Raw genomic sequence first — 19504 nt, forward strand, 5'->3', positions numbered from 1 at the left:
TTTTGGAGGACATAGTGTGGAGAATGAAGAGAAAAAAAAAAGGATCCTTGGCCATCACTGTAGGATTTAAAACATCATAGACATCTCTCATATAAAAAAAAAAACAAAACAGCCTTCAATAAATCAATTGACAATTCATTCATTCACTCACTCAAATCGGATATGTACCCTTTCCAATCCTATTTTATCTCAAGGACTTTTAGTTGTTCTTCCAGTATTCCTTCAATGATTTTATCATAGTCACTGTGTGGGCAGATGTCTATGAAAATACTCAGCAATTTCTTCAATGCTAGCTCCGTGACTTTATTATAATTCTTTACTCAACAAAGAACTTTAGAAAAAAGTTTTAACCTCCATTAGTCACAAAGAAATTATCAGAATTCAAGAAAGTAAGAAAAGACAGTGATCTCTCTGAGTGGCAAGCCAAGCCCTACGCAGATATAAGTAATAGAACTCATCTTCTGAATAGGGATTTAACTGATCTATGATTTTCTTGTTATCAGTTTATGGGGCCACCAGGTAATTTCCATAGGCTTGCATCAGAAGAACAAGAAGTTCCAGAAAATAATATTTCACTGAAGAATTTCAGTGTATTTATTCAGTCTTTCTTTTATCAAATACTTACTGAGAACATGCTGTCTACCAGACCTAGGAACTGAAGACACCGTGGTGAACAAAACAAAGTCCCTGCCCCCACATGGAACCGACAATCTAGCGAGCGAGACAGACAACGAAAAAGAAAATATATATTGCATCAGATGGTGGAATGAATTCCAGTGCCAGGAATAAAAACAAAATAGAGTAAAGAATGTAGGGACTCCAGGGGCGCCTGGGTGGTGTAGTCGTTAAGCGTCTGCCTTCGGCTCAGGGTGTGATCCCGGCGTTTCGGGATCGAGCCCCACATCGGGCTCCTCCGCTGGGAGCCTGCTTCTTCCTCTCCCACTCCCCCTGCTTGTGTTCCCTCTCTCGCTGGCTGTCTCTCTCTGTCAAATAAATAAATAAAATCTTACAAAAAAAAAAAAAAAAGAACGTAGGGACTCCAAGAATGGTTAGGGAAGGCCTCTAACATAATAATTCTTAAGGAAATGAAGAAGGATATCTGAGAGAACAGCTAAGATAAGGCAAAGGAAAAGACAAGGGCAAAAAGCTTTGGAACAGAATCATTCTTGGAATGTTCACAGAACCACAGGGAGGCCAATGTGGAGAGAGGCGTAAGCCATGAGGAAAGAAGTAAGAGATATTTCTAAGAGATGGGAGAGGGAGACAGATAATGTCTCTTCACTGTACAGATTTTTGCTATAAATCAGAGTGAAGTAGAAAGCTGGTGAAGGATTTTGAGCAAAAAGTGGTATGATGTGATTTAGGTTTCCAAGGATGACTCTGGCTGCTGTGTTGAGAACAGGACTGGGGGCCTTTGCTGAAAACAAAGATCAACAAAACTAAATGGCAACCTCCAGAATGGAAGAAGATATTTTCAAATAACATATGATGAAGGGCTAGTGCAAAAATATATAAAGAAATCCTACAACTCGATACACAAAACCCAAATTATCCAATTAAAAAATGGATAGAAGGCATAAAGAGACATTTCTTAAAAGAAGATATGCAGATGGCCAACAGACACATGAAAAGATGCTCAACATCATTCATCATCAGGGAAATGCAAACGAAAGCTACAATGAGATATTACCTCACACCTGTCAGAATGGCCAAGATCCACAACACAAGAAACAACAGGTGCTGGTGAGAATAAGGAGAAAATGGAGCCCTCTTACACTGTCGGTGGGAATGCAACCTGATGAGCCACTGTGGAAGACAGTATGTAGCTCCCTCAAAATATTAAAAATAGAACTACCCTATTGTCTAGGAATTGCACTACTGGGTATTTACCACCCCCCCAATACAAAAACACTAATTCAAAGGTATACATGCATCTCTATGTTTATAGCAGCATTATTTACAATAGCCAAATTATGGAAGCAGCCCCAAGTGTCCACTGATAGATGAATGGATAAAGAAGAGGTCACACACACACACACGCACACACACAGAGGAATATTATTTAGCCATCAAAAAGAATGAAATCATGCTATTTGCAACAACATGGATAGAGCTAGAGAATATAATGCTAAGCAAAATAAGTCCATCAGAGAAAGACAAATACCATATGATCTCACTCATATGTGGAATTTAAGAAACAAAACAAAGGAACAAAGGAAAAAGAGAGAGAAAGAGAGAGAGAGAAAGAAAGAAACCAAGATTCAAATTCTTAACTATAGAGAACAATCTGATGGTTATCAGAAGGGAGGTGGGTGAGGGGAATGAGTGAAATAGGTGGTGGGGGTTAAAGAGTACACTTATCATGATGAAAAAAATAAAGTAAGATTATTTTTAAAAAGAGAATGAAAACAAAGAGATTCCTTGGGTCTATTCTAGGTGAGAAATAACTGCAATTGACCTAGGTTAGTAGCAGTGGGTGTAGTGATGAGTGGTCAGATTCTGGTTCTATTCTGAAGGAAAAGCAGGGCATTTGATATGGGATTAGATATGGTGGGTGCAGGAAAGAGTAACATATGACCCCAAGGTTTCCATCCTGAGCAACTGGAAGGATGGAATTGTCATTCACTGAAATGGGAAAAGCTAAGAGCCCAATTTTTGACGTATGAAATTTAAAATGTCTGTTAGAAAATCAAGTAAAAATATTAGGTAGGTAGCTGGATATACGAGTCTAGATGTCCAGGATGTGAACAGGTTGGAAATGTGTATGTAGCTAAGGGAAAAGCATCGTGTAACTCATAAGGTGAATTAGTTACACTTTAGATGTTTATACTAGTCTTCACCAGATTAGAGTTTATGAGAAGGAAGCAGAAAGTTGTAGGGAAACAAAATTCTCCAGTAGAGTTAAAAGTAGTTCTCGTACTACAACACTGGGAACACTGAGATATTGATTCCTTGAGGCCAATGAATGAAGACTGGTATTTGAATAGCTCAAAATTAACTCAAATATATTTTTCTAAACTTGGTCAAGACCAGCACAGCTCAGACCATTCCATTTTATTCCATTCCACTACGTGTCAGGCACTATCAGTATCTCTATAAAGATGAAGTTTATGAATTTTTGCTTCAAGAAACTCAGGAAACTTAAGCGGCCATGCCTGGTGAAATATCCCACCTAGAGGGCAATTCTTGGTCAGGTCAGTTCTTAAGAAGTTCAAAGGAGACTTCAAACAGGATTTGTGACCAGAGATGAGTCCAGCAATAAGAAAAGCTGCAATCCTCCCATTGGATAACTGTAACATTTGAAACATCCAGCTACAATGACAACATTTCAAAAAGAAAGAAACATTTTTTCATTCCAGAACTGTCCCCACTGAAGCACAAATGAAGTATCTGGGGAAAGTGATTCTCATTGTTATTTAAAGAAATAAAAAGTAAAGTAACACAGAAATACTATTTTACACCCATTAAATGAGCATGAAGAAAACATCGGTGAAAACATCTACAGGTACTAAAATTGTAGGAATATTCCAGGCTTATGGAAACAGTAGAAAAACAATCTGGTACTACGTTTAGTAAGTACTACGTCATTATATATTTTGGTAGTTTGGGTGATCAGTCCCAATTTTTCTCCCCTCTCTTTGGTCCCCCCTCTAGAGGTGGAGTGCATGTCCCTGACCCTGACTTTAGGGTCAGCCTTGTGAATTGTTTTCACTAATGGAGTATTAGCAAGGGTGATAGAAATAGGGGTTTGCAATGTGTTTGTGTAGTTGGGTATGACCTATGATGCTTCTTCTTCTTCTTCTTTTTTTTTTTAGCTGATCTTACTTTTTATTGATTTAGAAACAGAGCACTACATACTGGTATACTGGTGCATCTGGAAAGCAATGAAAAGAAGTCATTTAACTCAAAAAAATGCCCCAGAACCCTTCTCTGTTTGTCTACCAGACCAGCATACTGAGAGGACATCCTCCTGGGCAGGGTCACCCTTCCAAGGCTTAGGAGCTCTACAAGGGGGAAGGAGGTGGGAGAATGGGGCCAGAGGGGCCCAGCCTGTCACATATCCTCTAATGTATTTTGGCAACTGGGCTTTACCATGAAGATCTTGCCCAGCCAGGGGACAGTGTATTTCTGGAAAGAGCAGAGTGTTTTTCTCATCAGGTGTAGCTAGTCATAGAAGAGTCAGCAGTCTAAATTGGCCTGGAACTCGGTACATCTGGTTTGGCCAATCTCCATGTCTAAGAAGTAGTTCATCCCAGTCATCACCTGCTTACAGGTATGCACCACCTGCAGTCTGTGGTATGGGTGAAGTTCAGTGCCTGCTGCATGCCCTCCTTGTTGACTTTGGCATCCCATGGGGTGCCCACCGTTGGAGACTTGCTTCCACCAGTCCTGGGGCTCACAACCAGGCCCAGGGCCAGGGTGGCCAGCAGGAGCAGTGGCCTGGTCATGGTGTGCTGAGAAGTGGACAAAGCTCAGAAGGGCGTGATCCAGTGGTAGTGAGCCTGAACTATGATGCTTTTTACCATCTTCAGAAAAACATGCCTAAGGTAACCTACTATTTTTGGGAGGAGCATGAGAGATGCGTAGAGTCAGCCAAGTTGAACCCAGCTTGGATGTACCCAATAGCAGATCCATGAGATTAAGTGATCATTGTGTTAAGTCACTGGGTTTTGAAAAGTTTTTACACAGTATGTTTGAAGCAGGAGCCAGCACACATATCAAGTGTCATTAACAATATTAATACTCTTTATTCCTCCAAATATACTTTGAGAGTTTGTTCAGACAAATTTACATGTGTATCAGTCAGCATAAACTAGGTTATTCTGATGTAACACATGAGACTTAACAACAATGTATCTCTCACTCACCCAAGCCAGATACGGGAAATATTAATAACATGCATTCAGTGGCAGATGTTTTGAACCCAAGTAATGTCTACCCATAGCATACAAATAGAGCAGTGCGTGAGAGACAGGACAACTGCCTAGACAGCCAGATGAGCAGAATAACATTAGCAATCAGAGGACTGTCGAATTTCAAATCTTTCTCATCTGGCATAGCAATTCCTCCTCTGTATATTTAACTTTTGGAAATTTAACAGAATAATTTTGTTCAACTTTGAATTAACATGCTCTTTCTACTTTTACCTTAGTAACAGAAGAATTAGAAATAACCTACTTGGGGGTGCCTCGCTGGTTCAGTCAGTAGAGCATGTGACTCTTAACCTAGGGGTCATGAGTTTGAACCCCACATTGGGGGTACAGATTACATAAAAAAATAAAATTAAAATTAAAAAAAAGAGAAAGAACCTACTTGTCCAACACAGGGGAATAGGTAAGTAAATTAAGGTACACATAAGATCATAAAAGGTATTTATAGCATAAGATTAAGGAGAAAAGAGAAATAAAATTTAGAACAGTATGATTTTTAATTATGTAAAATACTCATGTAGGTGAACAAATTTTAGAAAGAAACATGACATAAGAAACAAACATAGTCTGGGAATTATCAGTGGGTTATTTTTCTTTTAAAGACCTTTTAACCACATTTTATGTTATTGTTAAAATAAAAACAAATGACTCTCATTAAATATTTTTCTAATGTTGCTTATCTGGGAAGCAACTAGCTAGGAAATACATTGGCTATGGAATGCTAGCCCCCTAGAGAAATGAGATAGTGTCTATTTAAACATCTTGAGGGTATCAGATGCTAAGGTGTAGTAACTTGCAATCAATACCTGTAATTTGATGAATTGGTAACCAAATCCAACCATCTGAATCCGATCATTTTTTTTTTATCATAGACCAGACTAAAAACAAATAGCAGTTTTAAACTATCAATTCAGATGAAACACATAATTTGATCTTCAGCAAACCTTAAAATAAAATCTGCACAAAAAGAAGATAGTTTGAGGGCCCAGAAAGAAGGGTAGTCCAACTGTCGAGCCAGGACACTTCCCTCAGGCTGGTGCCGACAGACACACTGGCATTCTTACATGGTGAACAATGCTCAACTCTCCTCCCCTGGGAGCCATGGCCCCAGAGCCAAGACCTAAGTCTCTGCCTTCCAGATGGCTCATCCACAAGCACATCTCTGACATGGGTCAGGGCCAAAGTTTTGGAGACAATTTCAGAAAAACTCAGTATCTCTGGATGTTATCTGGACATAGCTCCTTAAACTCCCAAAAAGACTATAAAAAATTCAACATACATTTTTGGGAACTGTAAATAGGAAAATTTCAACTGCTATGGTTCCAGGAGGTCTCTTAATTTCTTAATTAATTTTTTTTCAAGATGAGCTTTTCATTCATTTACCACGAAGAAATCCATACCGAGGGTTTGTTATGAGCTAGAAGCTGAGATATGGTAGGAAACGATAAAGACAAAGGTCCTTGTCCTTGTGAAGCTTATATTCTCCTGGGGAAAATACAGATTAGCTCTGTTCTTCCTTCAACTCTTGTCTAGCAAAAGATTAAGAGGTAAACATTCAAAGTAAAGATTGCTGTTAGCTTTAAAGAATGATGATAAAAGAATGTTAACTAACCTAAATGCATGCCCAGACTCTAGCACCTAGAAGACCTTTACTGCTTAGTCTCAAATATCCTGAGTATCAGTTAATTAATACCAACCCACTCTGTCCATATGAGAGGCCATTCACATACTAAAATTGAAGAACTGATCTTGTTTTGACTGAAAGAAGTTTTGGATCTATTTCCTCTTCCTAACATTTGTACCAAGGGCTGTTACTAGATGCAAGGTGCTTTGCCATTTCTTGTTGGTTTTCCTTAATCCTGTCAAACCTTTGTAATAATCCCCTCATTAAATCCTCCTAAATTACTCCATTTGAGAGGCCATCTGTTTTGTATTGGACTTTGATTGCTACAGCTTGGGAACTGGAACCTAAGAACTAGGTGGGCAACGGTTTTCCCTCTAAAACAAAATTAAGTGGCACAGAGCAACCCTAAATGGGGCCCTTCATATATGCAGTGCAGAAAACTCTTTTTAACACTCCTCTTTTTATCTCTCCCTGAAGATAGAATTTGTTTCCCATTCTCTTTCAGAATTTCCAAGGAGACAAAGTTATTTTATTCATTCAGGGTCTTTCGCTTTAGTTTGATATTTCTTCATCTGAAAGTTTGGAAAGTTCAATAAAGCCTGAGACCAGAACAGATGTTAATGTTTTAATATCAAACTTTAATATAATCCCTTTTGGTCTTCCTAATGATGCCTAATTGCTTTAAGTTTCATAGTAAAATGAAATCATTTTGACTTTATTTTAGAATGACGGAACATATTGTAGTCACACACTATTATTTCGAAAGAGACTACCAGAAGGAGAGACACAGACAGAAGTTAGTAAGATGGGATCTACTACCACTGGTCTCCCTGGTCAACCATCTTAATAATAAAAATTGGTCTACTCAGGAAGCCAATTAAAGCCTCCTACATTCTTCTTCACTGACCGGAATAGTGGTGGTTTTAAGGCAGTCCCGTTGGGTAAAGGAAATGTTTCCCCGGAAATAATATAGTGAACTTTCTCTGTCTTACGGAGGTATAATTCAAAGGCAGCATAAGTCCTTCCAGTCTAGTTTATCCAGTCTTCCCTGACTCCACTCCTTCTCACACCATGGCCCTAGTTCATCAGCTACTGGGTCTCTCTGCCTCTACTACAGCTCCTCTCACTTCTGTCCTCCATGCTCCAACCAGAAAGTTCTTTCTACAGAGTGAGTCTGATCATGCTTTTCCCTGTGTCAAGCCTTTGTATGGCATCCCATGGTCTACAGAATAAAGCAAACTCCTGAGGAATGTAAACTAGTCTTGACTACCTTTCTGGTTGTCCCTACTCCCTTCAATTACCCCAGGATCTATACTTTAGATTCCTACTCTTCTATTTTCTTTTTTTAAGATTTTTTTTATTTGTTTGACAGAGATAGAGACAGCCAGCGAGAGAGGGAACACAAGCAGGGGGAGTGGGAGAGGAAGAAGCAGGCTCATAGCGGAGGAGCCTGATGTGGGGCTCGATCCCGGAATGCCAGGATCACGCCCTGAGCCAAAGGCAGACGCTTAACCGCTGTGCCACCCAGGCGCCCCATCTACTCTTCTATTTTCTGGAAGTAGCTTGCTCTATATACTATGAGCATTATTTACATACATAGTTTCATTTAATCCTCACAAAAACATTATATAGAGAAACACTATTATCCCATTTTTTGTCGAGAAAACTGAGCTTTAAAACAGAGAAACATTGCTCAAGACAGTATAGTTGGTGGTGGAGAATCCAGAATTTGAACCCATGTTTTATCTGACTCAAAATCTGTGCTTTTTCCATTGTATCCCCAATTTCTCATATAAAAAGTTGATTCACAGACTTTTAAGACTCCCTTTTGTTTGCATAACATGTTACAGACTACTAAGTACTTTCACAGCATTATCTGATTTGATCTCCAATAAAGCTGTGAGACAAGGCAGGATAAAGGGCTTCACTTTTTTTTTAAGTTTTTATATTTTTATTATTTATATTATTATTATTATTATTATTATTATTATTATTATTATTTTTAGAGGAGGAAAGAGAGTGGGGTGAGGGAGGGGCAGAGGGAGAGGGAGCAAATCTTAAGTGACCCCGGGCTCGATCTCACAACCCTGAGATCATGACCTGAGCCAAGATCAAGAGCTGGAGGCTTAACCAACTGAGGCACCCAGGTGCCCCTAAGGGCCTCACTTTATGACTTAAAGGGTCAGAGAGGGGAATGATTTATGGTCATCAAGCAAACACTGGAGGCATCAGGACCATTACTCTTGTCTCCTAAACTAGGGCTATTTCTGTATAATGGCACCGTCTCCAGCACAGGTATTATATTTTCTTCCTAGAAGGAAAGAAGAGCTGGATCTTCAAAACAGGTTGTCTGTCTATGGAGGCTCCAAGTGAACTTCCCACACATCTTGCTCTTTTGTCCTAGCTTAGCCCCCCAGGACTCAACCTCTGCTCTGGTTGGTCAGCTCAGCTAAGCTCTAAAACTGAGATTCCAAGACGGCAAGCCAGCAGCCAACTCTGACCTCAAATGTGGGATTTCATTTTGGTTTTTGCCCTACGCTGCATTTTTAAAAATGTAATTAGTCCCTAATTTTCAAAAATCAGGTGTTTAGCTTCTCTTGAAAAAAAAAGAAAGAAAGAAAGAAAAGCTGATAGTGCTAAAATCACTGGCTCTGACAATGGGATGAGACAAACACCCTCAATTTCCTTCCTTTTTATACCTGCGGGCCCCATGGGCTCCTGAGTTTCCAGTACAGGTCTCACCATTCAAGATTCCCAGTTGACCACTTTATAATGCAGAAAGCTTGCAGGAGCACTTGCCATAAATTTTCCTGGTTCTCTAGTTTTCTTCTCAAAGTGTAGCTCAAGGCTCTGCCTTCCTGGAATGATTACCTTCTCTTAAGCATTGAAGAACATCCTCTATGAGGACAAACTCTGCCCCTTCATGCAGGAGCAAAGATAGTGGGCATCATCTACTGCTGCTAGCGTCCCTTTAGGAAACTTTGTTCCATCTGTGCTGGCGGTTACTCTTCCCTAAATGCTCCAGAGGAAAAGGGCATTGGTGAGTAAGAAGGAATTCATTGCAGTGGGTGACGAGTAGCTTCTGTCTACTAGGCTTCTGTTCTTTGTCTCACCTTCTCTAGATTCTGAATGACATTGACAAACCATAACGTGAGTGACAAAAATGTTCCTCATTAATTCCAAAACTAATCTCAGTTTCCTCATCTGTAGTATGAGGATAGCAGCTCTTTTGCTCTCTAAAGGCCCTTCCAGATCTAACATTCTCTGAAGCTATGAAGGAACCATCTTTAATATAAACATAAATTTTGGGTTCACAGCATTTTACTTCCCCAGTTGTAATAAAAAAATGTACCCTGATTTACATGTAGAAAAACAGTCTAATGAATTCTCACGGACTTTTGGCTGCCCTCAAACTCAGGGTACTTTCTGGGTATATATGAGACCCCATGATCAGTAGAAAGAGCCCTAGGCTGAGACCCAGGAAGCCTGGCTGTGCCACTTACCTCTTATATGATCCAGGGCAAGCTCCTTTCTTTCTCTGGGCCTTGGTTTCCCCATTGTAAAATGAAAGCAATGGATTAAATTCAATAGATCTGTGATGGTGGATGGACGAAGTACACATCTGTGAGCTTGAGTAGCAGCGGTAATGTGAAAGAACTCTGGACAGAAGGTCAGGGGACCCAGGTGCTATTTATAGTCTGCTACTCACTAGGTTTGTGACTTTGGGAAGTCACACACATACTCTCTGGGACTTCGTCCCTATTAGCATTTGTCACCTTGAGCTATTTGTCTTTAATCTGGCCAGCATCATTCACTTTCATAACCACTTGGACCCTGTGGTCGTCTGAGTCAGTTACTCCACCCTCCCCCCCCGGAGTTTTGTTTATTTGACTAGTATCTATTGAGCATCTCTTGGAGTCCTAGGACTTTTCTAAGAGTTGGTGAAAGAGACAGAAGCATGCTGCCCCAGTGAAGAAGACTTTCTGGGGAAGCTTATGGTTCAGTCTTGCACACATGACACCGAGTCTAGTTGCGGGTACAACTGATTTTCTTCATCTCACATTACCTTCTCCTTGAAAGCTTCATCCTCATCCTTTCCTTCTGTTCCCACCTAGTGGTCACCAGTGCATCCTCTCAATGTGATCCCTGCCCCCACTGACACCAGTTCTTAATCCCCACCCACCCTGCAAGCAGCCAAGGAAAGTAAGCATGTGAATAAATATTAAAAATAAAGGTGCACAGGTGGATAACCCTCCATCCCAAATCATGGTGTGTGAGCAAGGGCTCTGGGCTTAAGGGAATGTGGGTTCAAATGCCTGTGTTCAAAATCATTAGCCATCAGGGAAATTCAAACCGAAACCACATTGAGATACCACCTTACGCCATTTAGAATGGCAAAAATTGACAAGGCAGGAAACAACAAATGTTGGAGAGGATATTGAGAAAGGGGAATCCCTCCTACATTGTTGGTGGGAATGCAAGTTGGTACAGACACTTTGGAAAACAGTGTAGAGGTCCCTCAAAAAGTTAAAAATTGAGCTACCCTACGATCCAGCAATTGCACTACTGGGTATTTACCCCAAAGAAGAGAAGGGCCATATGCACCCCAATGTTCATAGCAGCATTGTCCACAATAGCTAAATCATGGAAGGAGCCAAGATGCCCTTCAACAGATGACTGGATTAAGAAGATGTGGACCATATATACAATGGAATATTACTCAGCCATCAAAAAGAACAATTTCTCAACATTTGTTGCAACATGGATGGGACTGGAGAAGACAGGGAAGAAGAAAGGGGGGGTAAACAGAAGGGGCAATGAACCATGAGAGACTATGGACTCTGGGAAACAAACTGAGGGCTTCAGAGGGGAGGGGGGTGGGGGAATGGGACAGGCTGGTGATGGGTAGTAAGGAGGGCACACATTGCATGGTGCACTGGGTGTTATGCACAAGTAATGAATCATGGAACTTTACATCAAAAACTAGGGATGTACTGTATGGTGACTAACATAATATAATAAAAAATATTATTATAAAAAAAAAATGCCTGTGAAGCTACTCCCTGGCTGTGGGAATTTGATCAACTTGCTTAACTTTTTGGAATCTCAGCTGAAGCTCCCTATTCATCAAGAGCAGTGTTAAGGTTCCATAAGATAATGCATGCCAATGTTCAGCACAGCGGTTGGCTGGCAGATTTTAAACACTCAACACAGAGTTGTTGTTATGGCCATATAAGGTCCAGACAATGGCATTTGTGGGTGCTGATACCAGAGATGTTCTGGGAGAGGAGAGACCCTCCCACCATCCCCAAACTCATGCTAATGAACCCGTATTAAGGATGGTGTATACAAAGCCTTAGTTTAAATCACCTTCAGTGAGACTGCCCTGGGTGAGGGGATCAACCCCAAGATTGCAATTTGACCCTTTGCTCCTCAGTGTGCGAAGGAAACCATCTCCAGCTCCAGAGATGATGTAACATTCCCCCTACACTTGGTTTTGACTTCCAGTGCCAAAACTCTGGAAAGTGCTTGTCAGGGGCCTTGTTTTGCAGATAATAGGTTTACAAAGAGTCCTGTTCTTTCTTTCTGGCACCTTAAAGGAAAAAAATCCCTGAATGAGAAGAAGGATCAAGTGGCTGCTTTGCATGTACAGTGTCTCTTGCCTACAGATTGTGCCACAGTGTTGGAGGCTAGGTTTCATAATTACACAGTGCCGGCACACAGTTACCCACAATTAGGCTAATTATATAAATGCACTATGATTATCTGAACGATAATGTGAAATGAAACACAGAGAGGACTGGATGGCCCTGAGGTAAACCTGAGTGGAGTGGGGGAGGGGAATGGAAGCGCTATCGAGGATGTTCCCTGGGATCCCAGCACAAGTGCTAGAGGCAAGGCACCAGCTTCCAGCTTCCCCAGCCAGCCTCCTCTCCTCCCTGCTCAGAAACAGGTCCTTTCCACAGCCTCAGTGGGCTGGTTGTCCTTCAGAGGACCCCACGATGTTCATTTGACTGTTTTTCTATCTGTTAACACAACCAATTATAAAGGACAATTGGGTTGGAACCATATCTAAATTTCAGGCCAACACCATAGCCATGCTGCTGACATTTAACGGCAAGCTGTGGGTTCAGGCTTTATTTCCACATGTTACTGATGGGCTTGTCATTCTTAGATGGTCAGGCCAGAGCAATTAAGTGAAGGCTTATACGGGCACAAAAATTACACTGACTGACAGAGGGCCTTCTGAGGAACCTTTGGCCTGCTCTAAATACTGGCTGCCAGCTTCCCATTTTCATAAATGCTGTTGATGTATGAAGGAAAAGAGGTAACTTCACAAACACATACAGATAACATTTGGGGTTAATAGTCCTGGTTTTGTTTCCTGGACTCTCCTGGACCAGAATTCTCTATCTTCATTCAACAAATAGTTACTCAATACCAATTGTTTTTCTCCCCAATCTCCAAGTTTGATGGAAGTAAAACAAGGAACAAAACAATCATTGTCCTTGCCCACCAGGCATTTACACTCGTGCTGTAGGGACAAGGGGTATATGTTCTGCTTTCCAATGGATTTGCCCTTGCTGTGACTATAGAGGACTGCACCATTGGTCCCCACTGTTCACTCTTCCTTCTGGTCATGCCATTTGCCATGGGACTTGATAGCTCCTTTCTCTAGGAATGGAGTTACTTCCCTTCCTACTTTTGGTGGGGTTGGCCAGATGACTTGCTTTGGCTAATGGAATTTGTGCCAGAGTAAAAGTGAGCCCATTGTGTACTTTGTCCTCAGGAGACATCACTAGTTCCCACTCATCTCTCAGGGAACGTCCAACCTCTGCCCTGAGAAGAACATGCCTCATGTACCCTGATGGTCTCAGAAGAATGAGAAGCACGTGCAACAGACCTGCACTGAAACCTCGGCCAACCCCCACCTGTAGAGCAGGCTTGAGCAGGAAATTCCTGCTGAGAGCCTGGAGGCCAAATGTACCCCACCTGATCCTCAGATGTAGGAGTAAGAAATAAATACTAATGATTGCATATCACTAAGATTTTGTGGTGGTTGTTACACAGCATTTTTATGGCAATAGACTGATACAAAGACTCTTTGAAGTCTCTCAAAATGATGTTAGTACAGGATGTGCTTCACCTAAAAAGAAAAACATCTGGAAGGATTCAAAGCAAACCAGACTGTTAATGGTGCTTTCCTTTAGAAAAAGGTTCGGGGAAAGGAGCTCGGGGTTTGGGAAAGGGACCATTTGATTTTTATTCTATATTCTTTATTTTCTTTAAATTTTAGTAACAAGCATTATTACCTTTATGATTTTAAAAGAAATGTGTTTTTTTTAAAACATAGATCATTTAAAAAAAAATCCAGAAAATGGAAATGAGAAGACAAACATTCATCCAGCTTTTATAGTGTTCAAGACACTATGTTATCCCTTTATATACATTACCTAATTTAATGTTTACAACAACCCTTCGAGGTGGGTAATACCATCTCTGTCTGAAAGATAAGGACACTGGGTCAGGCAAATTCTGAAGCTTGCCCAAAGCCAAACAGCTGGTACCCCGGGAAGAGAACATTTGAATTCAAGGCTGCCAAACTCAAAATGTTGTTCTTTCCTGCATTTATTGTTGCACCCTGGCACAGATGAATACACACTTGGGGCCTCAGTTTCCTCTTCTGCAAGAAAGAGAGGCTTGCATTGCAGCATCTGTAATGTTCCTGATAGTCTAAGATTCCTTGAGCGAAAATTCACATCATGAAATAAAGATTCTTTACTTTCAGAGGAATACAATCACATTTCCTTTAAGAATAGTGCTCCCCCAGCTCACATAAGTGCTTATTATTTCCAGATCATTAACTGTTTGACATAAGAGATTTGGCTGAGAAACCTGAAGCCCAAGTGTGAGGCCTCTGCCAATTGAAGATCAGTCAAATGTGGATAATGGCTTCTGTTACCATAATGCAAGTCTACAGGAAAATATGATTTAATTTATAAAAATTCTATCAAATGCAGCTTTTCAGGAATTCATCTGTTGAGTACAACAAGGTACATCTGTGCTCTATTATCCAAATAAGTTCCACCTGGCAGGCAAATGCTGGTAATGCTTAAAAGGGGGGAGAAAACAGGGAAAAAGAGGAGTTTTTAGAAAGTATTTCCTCATCTCACTCTATTTTAACTTGTTTTATTGTATCACATCCTCATTTCTAGATAACTCAGAGACATTAAATTTGGCCAACCAATGGACGATGCACTTTCATTAACAGATAGAAACGGATTAGTTATGAGAAATTCCTTTCAAATGTCATTCCACAGTATGGAAAATTGGGAAGGGGGGACATGTAAAAATAAAAAGCAAGAGCTCATTCTTTGTCCAACTAGCTTTGCTTATGATGAAATTCATAAAATGGTCATGGAAACTGTGTGATGTGAACTCCCAGAGGCTTGCTCTAGCTTCCGCTAACATCAAGGGTCCTAAGAATGCCAAAGGAAAACAAGTCATTAGGAAAACTCACAATCATTTGGGGGCATTAAGAAGATCAAGGCAGGTTATTTGGATGTCTGGGAAAGTTGGACTTGAAGAATGCTTTCCAGGTCAATATGATCTAACACACAGGATTCTTATTATAGTCACTATTCTGCCATAGGTGTCATTTTAACTTTCAGCAGGAGATCTCCTTACCCTCTCTCCATCCCCTGCTCATTTTTCCTCCTAGTCTCTGTGGCTTTATCCAAGACAATGTCATCCATTCTTATTTGGGCCTTTGTAAACCAAAATACCTCCCGTCTAAGAAGTTAACTTCCAGAGCCAGACATCTATTTCATTATGAATATCTGTCTAGACAAAAAAGGGATCACTCAACACTGCCTCCCATGGTCCTGTGAGCACCACGGCAATAACAGGCCAACGCAAGACAGACACACATACCCCACGCACTCCACCCCCGGGCCTCTGACTAACCTTAATAGATTCTACCTGCAATAGAAGCAAATGGGAAGTAGGGAGGCTTCTCAGGTGGTAGAATTAATTGTGCTGTGTGCAAAGACTGATTTTATTTTTTTAGTTTGTGGTTTTTCCTTCTAAATGCAGAGGGGGTATGCTGGTTTTGGGGGAAGTCTAACTTGTTCAGCCTTATTAGTCCTTGGGTTCATTATGAAACCAAAAAGATCAAGAGGAAGAGGTTGCTTGATTATTTTGTCCACAACCGGAAATCTTGTGCAGAATTGCTGATCTATAATCAACAGGTGAAGTGTAAAATGCAACTTTCTCAGGAATCATGTTGACTCTTAGTTACTCCCTTTTGTCACCCCTTCTGCGAAATGGTTATATTGAATTGTCTCACATAGTGTTGATAAACTTGTAATGGGGTCAGGTGGGGGATCAAGTCCTTTGCCTCAAGACAGAGGTTTTTCCAAAAGTATTCTCCATCTGGATTGTTATTTGAAATCTCCAGAGCAATTTATTTTTTAGGTACGCATTCTCTGAAACAGCCTCCTTAGAGTATATTCTTCTCATTTCATCTCTGAGGAGACCAAGACACCAATATGGACACTCAAACTAGATTTTGCATGTGATATTAACAAAACGAGACTTGGAAAAAATATAAAATAACCAAATTAATATTGCTATCCTCAAAATTATGTCATTAGGAGACCACATGTATTGAGGCTTCCTTTGCTCCTAAACGTCTTCTATCTCCTTGGGAAAAATGTTCAGAGTCACTTCAGTCACATGGAAAAATTAATCTAAATACCTCAAAATTATTTCTTTTTTTTTAACCAAAAAAAAAAATTGACATTTGTCAGGTTCTATGATTTATATGAGATTTGGTACCTAAAGATTTTTAATATTTCCAAATGTCAAGTCCACCATTGAAGGATTATTTGCAGTTATTAAGGATATACCAAATAATGTAACACAGACCTTTAAGGTAATTCCAAAGATTAACAAGGCAATATTTTGGGATTAAGACTTTCTATGGGAGTGGCTACTTAGAGGAAGCCTCTGCTCATTTGCTTGCATACATTCAGGTCTCCATGTTGTACAAACTATGGAGGGTTTCATTGTATTTTTGTAAATAGCACCCCTTGGGACTCTGTATCCCCCTTCGTTTGGGAAAAATAATAGTATGACTTGAATTGCTCTCCCAGTCTTCATAGCATCCATCTTTTTTAGCATCTTTTTACTAGTCTAAGTCAGAATATCAGGCCCTTGAGGGTTACAATTTTTTTCTTCTTATTATTTTCTCCTGTGGAATCATTGAATGATAGCCTTATTTTATTGCTAATTATTCTCTGTCGTATGTGAGACTTTCAAAGAAATGGGCACTGCCTTTTGGAGATGTTTAGGTGTTATATGTTTTCACGTTATTCTGTACTTTTTAAAGGGCAGAAGTGGCAAGGTTAGAAACATTTTTATCTTAAAGTTAGCGACATAGTCTGGATTACTGTTGGTCAAAGGCTTGGAATTTAAGCCTCAGATGTGTTTGAGAAGTTTACTGCCGGTATAATTTTCCTATAATCTTTCCATTAACAATGACAACAACAACAACGACAACGGCAACAAAGCTCAGTTAAGAGAGAAATTGGAAAAAATGATAGAAACTCCTAAACGAATCCAAGAATAGGAATTGGTCATGGCCCCATTTAACCAGTTAGGTTTATGGGTCACATTAATCAATATTCAGTTTCATAGCAGATGTGGAGGAAGTAAAAAGTCTGGATTCCAAAAGAACCCAAGAATACTGAAAAGTATCACATTTCACACACATGGGGGAAAATGGAGAGAAAAGATTTATGTATATCTGAAAGCAATAAGGATGAAAAAAACACAACTCAAGTCATCAAAATCACTGTTGAGAAACCAAATTTGAATGCTTCGTAGAGTTTTCTTAATTAAGTTTCAACATCAGAAAGCCATGAATAGTGAGTATACATCTTAGTGCAACAGTGATCTGGTGTCTCATCTTGCAGCGGAGCACTTTAAAATCATACATGTAGCCATCCACGCACAAAGGCATGCGTTCCATCTTTCTCACTCTCTCAATCTCTCTCTTACGAAACATTCAAAGTTTAGCTTCTTGTATCTTTTGCAGAAGATCTTCTGTACCTTTTGTTCATTCAACAAACATTTACTGAACTCTCGGAGGGCCAGCCTTGCCACTAGGTAGAGTAAGAAATACAAAGAGAAGTTTGACAGGTGAAGAAAAGAAAGCCCAAATAGTGAAAATTACTAAAAATAGGAAGGGTCTTGAAAAAAATATTCGAGCAAAATTGAATTTGGAGAAGGATAACACTTGCTCCCTTCCTGGCATCCGCTCAACCCAGATGTACTTATTAATTCCTGCTCTGTGCTTGCCATGTGCCAGCCACTCCGGAGAATATGACAAGAGCAAAACAGAGCCTTCGCTTCTCATCAACCTTGAACTCATCTTTTCAAATTTTATGATACCCTTTTTTTCCAGGCCCTCCTAAACCTATTCTTTACTTGCAGTCACAATTCACACAGCTAGATGCTAGGAGCCATGTCTACTCATTTCCAACTGGGTTGACTGTGTAACACAATTACAGATATCCTACTAACAATCTGAATCAGTTGTTTACCAGTACAGTTATTTTAAGGTCAGCATGTGACTGCTGCTGGCAGGTTGGTGAACAGAGGAAAACAGGAAATGAATGAAATCATTTATTAACATTGAAAATAACAATTTGAAAGGTGTTGGGTCCTGGGGTAAATAGCGCTTGGCTGCTGCAAATCGGGGAATGGGAATTTTCCAAAGAAAGGGCTTACCTGAAAGAATTTTCCAAAATTTGGTTTTGGTGTCATGGAAAAACACTAATTTCAAAACAACGTTATTGATTGCTGGACATATTCTCAAGAAGCACATGCTCACTAAGAACTATAACATGAAAATTGCTGCCCAAAATCACTGCAGCACTCATGCCTCGAGTATAACCTGAAAATAAGAGAGAAAAAAAAGGATAAAAAAAATATGAAATTTTTATTGTGCACCCATCGTATACCAGGCTTGGTCATAGATGCTTTCATAAACACCATGTTACCTACATTTCACAAGGAACCTGTGAGTTAGAATTGCCAGTTTACAAATGGAAAAAATAGAGGCTTGGAAAAAGTCAAATAACTTGACTTAGGTCACACAGCTTATAGTTAGTGTGTGCCTGAAACCAGGATTCATATCTTTCTATCAAACTGCAAGGCCCTGACTCACAGTACTCGCTCCAGTAAGAGGATTTATATTAGGGAGTGGAAGCTTTGGGGGAAATTCAGAATTTTTCTCATTAAATAATCATTTAAGAGACATTAAACTCTTGAATCACAAATATTTATTTATTTGTTTGTTTATTAATGAAAATATAGAACACTTCATGAGTTTGCTTTGCACATAGGCTGTGCTAATCTTCTCCGTATCAGTCCAATTTTAGTATATGTGCTGTCAAAGTGAGGACCAAATCATATTTTAGTTCAGTCTGATAACTTATGTATAAATCATATTTTCCTTGAAATATATGTGTGTAGAGTATTATTAAAAATTGTAAAACATTTTGCTCAGACATGACCTGCTGCCCTGTATTTCCCTTTATCTTGGGACTCTGCATTACTTTTGGAATGAACAGTGACCCAGTACGTCAGTTGGTAGGGAGAAAGATAGGTTTGAAAGTTGTCACTGAAAGGGATTTTATCATATGGAAATAACCAAGTAAGTGACAACTTATGAGTAAGGTTGTTCATTGCAGTATGATTTATAATGGTAAAATTTAGCAGTACTCAAATGTCCAATAAGAGTTTAGATAAATAAGAAGCTCTTTTGTACAATGGAAACTTTTTCAGTGGTTAAAAATAGTGGTGTGCTGATGGGTGATGGATACCTAGGGGTTCGCCATCTTATCCTGTTTTGCGTGTATTTGAAATTTCCCATAATAAA

At 39.8% G+C, this 19504-nt stretch overlaps 1 pseudogene; it reads right to left on the bottom strand.

Moving 5' to 3' along the window:
- Positions 1 to 18929: 18929 nt before the first annotated feature.
- On the bottom strand, positions 18930 to 19028 carry LOC123799551 (U6 spliceosomal RNA; annotated as a pseudogene).
- Positions 19029 to 19504: the final 476 nt, after the last annotated feature.

Source organism: Ursus americanus, chromosome 24 (genome assembly GCF_024610735.1).
Source record: "Ursus americanus isolate L20-20 chromosome 24, mUrsAme1.1.p, whole genome shotgun sequence".
Lineage (NCBI taxonomy): Eukaryota > Metazoa > Chordata > Mammalia > Carnivora > Ursidae > Ursus > Ursus americanus.